The sequence below is a fragment of the Procambarus clarkii genome, chromosome 2 (genome assembly GCF_040958095.1).
Source record: "Procambarus clarkii isolate CNS0578487 chromosome 2, FALCON_Pclarkii_2.0, whole genome shotgun sequence".
NCBI classification, from domain to species: domain Eukaryota; kingdom Metazoa; phylum Arthropoda; class Malacostraca; order Decapoda; family Cambaridae; genus Procambarus; species Procambarus clarkii.
Genome location: NC_091151.1, coordinates 48,540,697 through 48,549,574, shown reverse-complemented (window position 1 = coordinate 48,549,574; position 8,878 = coordinate 48,540,697).

Sequence of the window (8,878 nt, the reverse complement as noted above, 5' to 3'; positions counted from 1 at the left end):
GGAGTGGACCTGGAACACCAGGGGAGTGGACCTGGAACACCAGGGGAGGGGACCTGGAACACCAGGGGAGTGGACCTGGAACACCAGGGGAGTGGACCTGGAACACCAGGGGAGGGTTCCAGGTCCCTGCCCAGGTCCAGGTCTGTCTGTCTGTCTGTCTGTCTGTCTGTCTGTCTTTCTCTCTATTTCTAGACTTCTAGATCAACTATTTCTATTTCTAGATCAACGATCTATTTCTCTAAGATCTATTTCTAGATCAACATCTTCTCCGTTTTTCCATTTATATTACTTATTTCATTTTCCTATTACCATTTGCTACGGACCCTTCCTTGATCTTCCCTTCTATCTAACCCTCTTCTCCTTTATCTCACCTCTCTCTTCCATCCCTTTCGCCCAGGCTTTGTCTCTCTTCTCTCCTCTTTCTTGATCTTACTTATTTCCCCTCCCCCTCTCTGAACTCCTCCATCCATCTCTCCATCCCTCCCTACACCTTCTCATCCCTTCAACACCCCTCCAAGACCCTCACTACCCCCTCCAAGTCCCTCACCACCCATCCAAGTACCTCACCACCCCTCCAAGACCCTCACCACCCCTCCAAGTACCTCACCACCCCTTCAAGTACCTCACTACCCCCTCCGAGTACCTCACCACCCCTCCAAGTACCTCACTACCCCCTCCAAGACCCTCACCACCCCTCCAAGTACCTCACTACCCCCTCCAAGACCCTCACCACCCCTCCAAGACCCTCACCACCCCTCCAAGTACCTCACTACCCCCTCCAAGACCCTCACCACCCCTCCAAGACCCTCACCACCCCTCCAAGTACCTCACTACCCCCTCCAAGACCCTCACCACCCCTCCAAGACCCTCACCACCCCTCCAAGACCCTCACCACCCCTCCAAGTACCTCACTACCCCCTCCAAGACCCTCACCACCCCTCCAAGACCCTCACCACCCCTCCAAGTACCTCACTACCCCCTCCAAGACCCTCACCACCCCTCCAAGACCCTCACCACCCCTCCAAGTACCTCACTACCCCCTCCAAGACCCTCACCACCCCTCCAAGTCCCTCACCACCCCTCCAAGTCTCTCACTACCCCTCCCTCCCTACCCAAGACAGTCACGGGCACCTCAGTACCCGGGGTCTTGGGCATGAGGGTAATGTCCACGTTACTTCACATATCGTATAAAATTACGATGAAGATTTTTAAGATTAATGGAGCATGAATCCTACGTCCGACAGCGACATTTTTCTTGCATTGGTGATCGTACAGGAGTGGCGTGAATATCGTACCGGTTCCTCATCATAACTTTATATGTATTAATAATCGACGCTGCCTCCGAGGGTGGAGTACAAATTACAGCTGCGAGAGATTTTGTGCCTTAATGACCACTTCCGGAAGGCTCAGAATCGGGCGAGAAAACATTATGATATATTTTGAGAGCTGAAATAAGGATGAGTTGTGTGTGTTAGAACAAGTGAACATCGTTCATATGGAATTCCGTTCTCGTGTAACGAATTTTGGTCTTTTTTTAATGATTACAAAATGAAGTCTTCTCCCTCTTGCTCGTCCTGCTCATCCTTCAATATATAAAACCCTACGCGAAGCATCATAGTGAGCTTGAACAGTGGTGGCGACAGAGAGTGAACTCTGCCACCGGGATCCCAAGACAACTCCCGTATTTTCGAGATTCGAGTTCGAATCTCCAATCATCCAAGTGAATGAAATACCTCTCTACTCTTCCGACAATAATATTTAGGATTAATGCTTAAGTATATCTACCAAATTTATATTAATAAACTTATAAGGGATTTATACTGACTCTCAGCAGTATAATTCTGGAACATTACAATAATTGATAATTACAAATTGAGGATAATTATTAACCTCTACCCCACACAGCGCTGACCTACGCTACCCTGACAGCTGGGTGGACAGCGCTTCGGACTCGTAGTCCTGAGGTTCCGGGTTCGATCCCCGGTGGAGGCAGAGACAAATGGGCAAAAAGTTTCTGTCACCCTCATGCCCCTGTTACCTAGCAGTAAATAGGTACCTGGGAGTTAGACAGCTGCTACGGGCAGCTTCCTGGGGGATGTATAACAAAAAGTAGGCCTGGTCGAGGACCGGGCCGCGGGGAAGCTAAGCCCCGAAATCATCTCAAGATAACCTCAAGAAGATACCCCCACAGCGCTGACTATCAGTGGGGAAATAAAGTGGCGATGAAAGAAATGAAGATCATTCACTATATGGAAATATTATCAATACAGTATTATCAATATTATTATCAATATTATTGTATTATCAATACAGTGATCCATTGATCACTACTACTGTCTGGTGACAATTACATTATGCAGGCGAGGAGTCACAATAACCTGGCTGAAGAATATTGACCAGATCACACACTAGAAGGTGAAGGGACGACGACGTTTCGGTCCGTCCTGGACCATTCACAATCGACTTGAGAATGGTCCAGGACGGACCGAAACGTCGTCGTCCCTTCACTTTCTAGTGTGTGGTCTGGTCAACACAATTACATTATTGTCCGTGGACGAAACGTGTATAGAACGACACGTCTATCGCAGGAAGTGAGTGAAGCAGGTTTCATGGGCTGCTAGACTGAAACATTTCTGACCAATGGTCCAAGGTCCGGCGGGAGGAAGTTAGAGTAACTGGAGTAGTTGCTTACAGCCTATCCCCAGGCCACGTTGGTCCTAGTTGTCACCGTCTCCAGCCTATCCTCAGGCCACGTTGGTCCACGTTGTCACCGTCTCCAGCCTATCCTCAGGCCACGTTGGTCCACGTTGTCACCGTCTCCAGCCTATCCTCAGGCCACGTTGGTCCACGTTGTCACCGTCTCCAGCCTATCCTCAGGCCATGTTGGTCCACGTTGTCACCGTCTGCAGCCTATCCTCAGGCCACGTTGGTCCACGTTGTCACCGTCTCCAGCCTATCCTCAGGCCACGTTGGTCCACGTTGTCACCGTCTCCAGCCTATCCTCAGGCCATGTTGGTCCACGTTGTCACCGTCTGCAGCCTATCCTCAGGCCACGTTGGTCCACGTTGTCACCGTCTCCAGCCTATCCTCAGGCCACGTTGGTCCACGTTGTCACCGTCTCCAGCCTATCCTCAGGACATGTTCGTCCAAGCTAGGGGGACAAGGTCAGGGGTAGGTTGGGTCTGGGTAGGTTAGGTTAGGGTTACGTTAGATATTTGGTTCTGAAAAGCACATTTTGTATTCACTCACTGCATACATCAGTGGTGACTTTAGACATATGCTTCGAATCAGACTTCAATGGAGCTTGGAAAAGGTTAAAACCAGACTTCAATGAAGCTCAGCGAGGGTTCGAGCCCCATAATTTACTAAGGCTTCAAAGAAATTTAGACAACAAGCCCTTGGAGCCTGGTTGAGAATAGCCTCACTAATTTACTGGAGGTTCATAGAGATCCTGGCCGCAATTTCTCAAACTTTGCGGGCTTGCCGGGACACAGTTCAATGGAGTCTTGCAAATATTATTAGCCAGATATGAGAGCAATATCTACCCGGGATTGTGGCGTTTCGAGACGCAACGCTTCGAACCCACCACCATTTCTGGCCTGTGAATATACTAGCTGCTTCGTACACCAGTCGAATAATTGATCGGAGCAGTTCGTAACTTCTTAATGAGACTGGTTCGTTCATCAACGAAATCCCTCTTTAATTTTCTCTTTAATTACAGCTTCTCGTGGATCAGATTAACCTTCTCGCAAGAATTGAATATGCGATTTCTCTGATCAAACTGCTGCTGCCTTGATACAGAATAGCACCGTGCCACACATTAATCTTTCCTTCGAACAACAACAGCAGATGGCTACTAGACTTCAACTGTGGTAGTGCAAAGTAATGAAGATGGGCACGTGATTCGCCCTGAGTACCCAGATGAGATATTGGGACATTAGAAAAAACCTTTTCAGTGTCAGAGTAGTTAACAGATGTAATGCATTAGGCAGTGATGTGGTGGAGGCTGACTCCATACACAATTTCAAATGTAGATTTGATAGAGCCCAGTAGGCTCCTGAATCGGTACACCAGTTGATTGACAGTTGAAAGGCGGGACCAAAGAGCCGAAGCTCAACCCCCAGCAAACTCAACAAGCACACACACACATACTAATACAAGCACACACACACACATACTAATACAAGCACACACACACACATACTAATACAAGCACACACACACACATACTAATACAAGCACACACACACACATACTAATACAAGCACACACACACACATACTAATACAAGCACACACACACACATACTAATACAAGCACACACACACACATACTAATACAAGCACACACACACACATACTAATACAAGCACACACACACACATACTAATACAAGCACACACAAAAACACAAATATCTACATCAACCAGAGCACAAAACTCAAATCACAAAAGATAAAAGGAAAACCAAACCCCCAAAAAAACACACACACACACACAACTATTTCTTTTACCGTTCTGAGAAACTCGACAATTCTCGTCAAAAGCTTCACCAACTCTTACCACCCATCACAACTCCAGGGACAAAAATTAAACTTTTTCTCTACCACCTTCACTATCTTTCTCACTTTTATATACTTTTTATTATTAACCTCGCAATTGGTGCTTTTATATATATATATATATTATATAATGCATCGTCCTGCTTCAACGTATTTTAAAGCTTATATACTAGTCTGTAAACTTAGAATTTTATGACCGAATTTAATTTTGTTCTATAAAATTGTTAACGTTGGTCTTTTGTTTATTATTAGGATCATTGTTGCAGTGTATTTGTAATAATTATATTATTATTTTTATTATATAATTATATTCTTTGTATCACCAGCTTGAGTTTATTTAGAAGTTGGAATGGACGAACAACAAATTCTCTGAACGGATATCTGGTCCATATCAGGTATCACATATGGCAATAAAGCTTCGTCCTTTTCAAACAGGTGAGTGAGCATTTATTAGACTGACAGAAGTCAACAAGCTCATTCACTAGACTGACAGAAGTCAACAAGCTCATTCACTAGACTGACAGAAGTCAACAAGCTCATTCATGAGACTGTCAGAAGTCAACAAGCTCATTCATTAGTCTGACAGAAGTCAACAAGCTCATTCATTAGTCTGACAGAAGTCAACAAGCTCATTCATTAGTCTGACAGAAGTCAACAAGCTCATTCATAAGACTGACAGAAGTCAACAAGCTCATTCATGAGACTGTCAGAAGTCAACAAGCTCATTCATTAGTCTGACAGAAGTCAACAAGCTCATTCATAAGACTGACAGAAGTCAACAAGCTAATTCATAAGACTGACAGAAGTCAACAAGCTAATTCATGAGACTGACAGAAGTCAACAAGCTCATTCATAAGACTGACAGAAGTCAACAAGCTAATTCATTAGACTGACAGAAGTCAACAAGCTCATTCATAAGACTGACAGAAGTCAACAAGCTAATTCATTAGACTAACTGGCACGTCAACTATTGTCTACTGCCAAAAATGTAGAATATAAAAAGAACAGAACCCACGTACACAATTCCTAACCTAACAGTGGGTTCGAATCCTGGCTAGGAAGGACTGACTGGGTGCCAATCCGTAACTATTCGCCTATGTTCACCCAGCAGTAACTGGATACTTGGTTGTTAACTGATTGGTGATTCGTGTTCCAGGGGAAACTAGTAGGGGGTAAGGCTTACCATGAGCTATGGGAAGGGGCCGCTCTCAGCCTGCTAACAGGAGTCAGAATTCGCCTGCTCCTCTACCCAAACGTGTAAAAAAAATATATGCTTATTTTGGAGGCTGTTACTTGGAGCTTAACGACGGGTCGTTGACCTCTTGACCTGACCAAGCATGTGACAGGTTCCTTTATCAGTCGTCAGATAAGCTGTCACTCACTCTCATTTCTGAGTCCAGTAAAGAGAGTCTCAGTTTGAAGACTGAAATATTCAGCGTTTGATTTTCTTTTATTATACAAACGCGCCCACGAGCACACGCGCGCGCGCGCACACACACACGCGCGCACACACACACACACACGCGCGCGCGCGCGCACACACACACACACACACACACACACACACACACACACACACACACACACACACACACACACACACACACACACACACACACACACACACACACAGCCTACCTGTAACGATTCGAGAAAGAGACCTGGGAGTGGATGTGACACCTAATCTAACTCCTGAGGCACATATAAATAGGATAACGACAGCAGCGTACTCTACACTGGCGAAAATTAGAACTTCATTCAGAAACCTAAATGAGGAAGCTTTTAGGGCGCTTTACACTGCCTACGTGAGACCCGTCTTAGAGTATGCTGCGCCATCATGGAGCCCCCACCTGAAGAAACACATAAAGAAACTGGAGAAGGTTCAGAGGTTTGCGACGAGGCTTGTCCCAGAGCTACGAGGGATGGGATATGAAGAGCGGCTGAAGGAACTGAACCTTACGACACTAGAGAAAAGAAGGGAGAGAGGAGATATGATAGGGACATATAAAATACTCAGGGGAATTGACAAAGTGGAAATAGATCAAATGTTCACACGTAATAATAACAGAACGAGGGGACATGGGTGGAAACTGGAAACTCAGATGAGTCACAGAGATGTTAGGAAGTTTTCTTTTAGCGTGAGAGTAGTAGAAAAATGGAATGCACTCGGGGAACAGGTTGTGGAAGCAAATACTATTCATACTTTTAAAACTAGGTATGATAGGGAAATGGGACAGGAGTCATTGCTGTAAACAACCGATAGCTAGAAAGGCGGGATCCAAGAGTCAATGCTCGATCCTGCAAGCACATATAGGTGAGTACATATAGGTGAGTACACACACACACACGCACCCGCGCACACACGCACTGGTAGGAGTCTGGTAGCTGAGTGGATAGCGCGTGGAACTAGTAATCCTGTGGCACGGGTTCGATTCCCGGACTACGCAGAGACAAATGAGCAGTTTCTTTCACCCTGATGCCCCTATTACCTAGCAGTAAACAGGTACCTGGGAGTTAGACAGCTGTTACGGGCTGCTTCCTGGGTGTGTGTACGCACCAAGTTGTGCTTGCAAGGGGGGGGGGTTGAGCTCTGGCTCTTTGGTCCCGCCTCTCAACCGTCAATCAACTGATGTACCTCCTGAGCCTACTGGGCTCTATCATATCTACATTTAAAACTGTGTATGGAGTCAGCCTCCACCACATCACTGACTAATGCATTCCATTTATTAACTACTCTGACACTGAAAAAATTCTTTCTAACGTCTCTGTGGCTCATCTGGGTACTAAGTTTCCACCTGTGTCCCCTTGTTCGTGTCCCACCCGTGCTGAAGAGTTTGTCTTTGTCCATCCTGTCAATTCCCCTGAGAATTTTGTAGGTGGTTATCAAGTCTCCCCTTACTCTTCTGTTTTCCAGGGATGTGAGGTTCAGCTCCTTTAGCCTTTCCTCGTAACTCATTCCTCTCAGTTCCGGGACCAGTCTGGTGGCATACCTCTGAATCTTCTCTAACTTTGTCTTGTGTTTAACTAGGTATGGACTCCAGACTGGAGCTGCATACTCCAGGATTGGTCTTACATAAGGGGTATACAGGGTCCTGAACAATTCCTTACACAAGTTTCTGAAGGCAGTTCTTATGTTGGCCAGTCTAGCATATGCCGCTGATGATATTTTTTTGATGTGGGCCTCTGGGGACAGGTTCGGTGTGATATCAACCCCCAGATCTTTCTCTCTATTTGACTCTTGCAGGATTTCACCTCTCAGATGATACCTTGTGTTCAGCCTCCTGCTCCCTTCGCCTAATTTCATTACCTTACACTTTCCAGAGTTGAACTTTAGCAGCCACTTTCTAGACCATTCCTCCAGTTTGTCCAGGTCATCCAGTAGTCTCTGTCTATCTTCATCCGTCTTGATTCTTCTTATAATTTTTACATCATCAGCAAACATTGAGAGGAACGAGTCTATACCCTCCAGATGATCGTTTACATATATTAGAAACAGGATGGGTCCAAGTACTGAGCCCTGTGGGACTCCGCTGGTGACATCTGAGTTGACATCTATGTGTGTGTGTTACGGCCCTACTGGGACGCAACCGGGTTCTTTTCTGATGGTAATAGTTTTTTGGGTATCCGGCCCCAAGTTAGTAGAGGCTTTCAAGGGGTGAGCTCCGTAACGCAAGTTAAAACAACGGGGGAGGTACATTACATACACAAGTATTCTAATTATTTATATATATATATATATATATATATATATATATATATATATAAATATATATATATATATATATATATATATAATATATATATATATATATATATATATATATATATATATATATATATATATATATATATATGTATGTATGTATATATTTCCGATAAACACGGCATATGCACATTCGGCTAGTGCAATGAAAACAACTGTTGTCTTGTAAGGAGAATACATCTCTAGAACACATTCTTCATTTGTTTTATATACACCAAAGTTGGCCAAACGTCTCTGCTACCCGGATCCTAAACACCCTCGTCGATCGTACCGCTTATATCCCAATAGCATTAAGAAAGGCCATGTTTTCCCTCCTAATTAGAGCCGTAGGGCTGAGTTCGTGTTTTTTATTTCTGTGTTTTGTGGGGCGCGGCGGCGAGGGGAGAGGAGAGAGAGAAGACGGGCGAGGGGAGACAGAAGGGCGAACAGCCAGTGTTAGGGTAGTTGATGTGAGGTAAATCAACAATGCAGAGGCTTGCGGGGAGCCGGTGACAGGAAGGACGTTGACAGGGGGACAGGGAGAGAACATGTTACAGCGTCGCCCGGCACTCACCC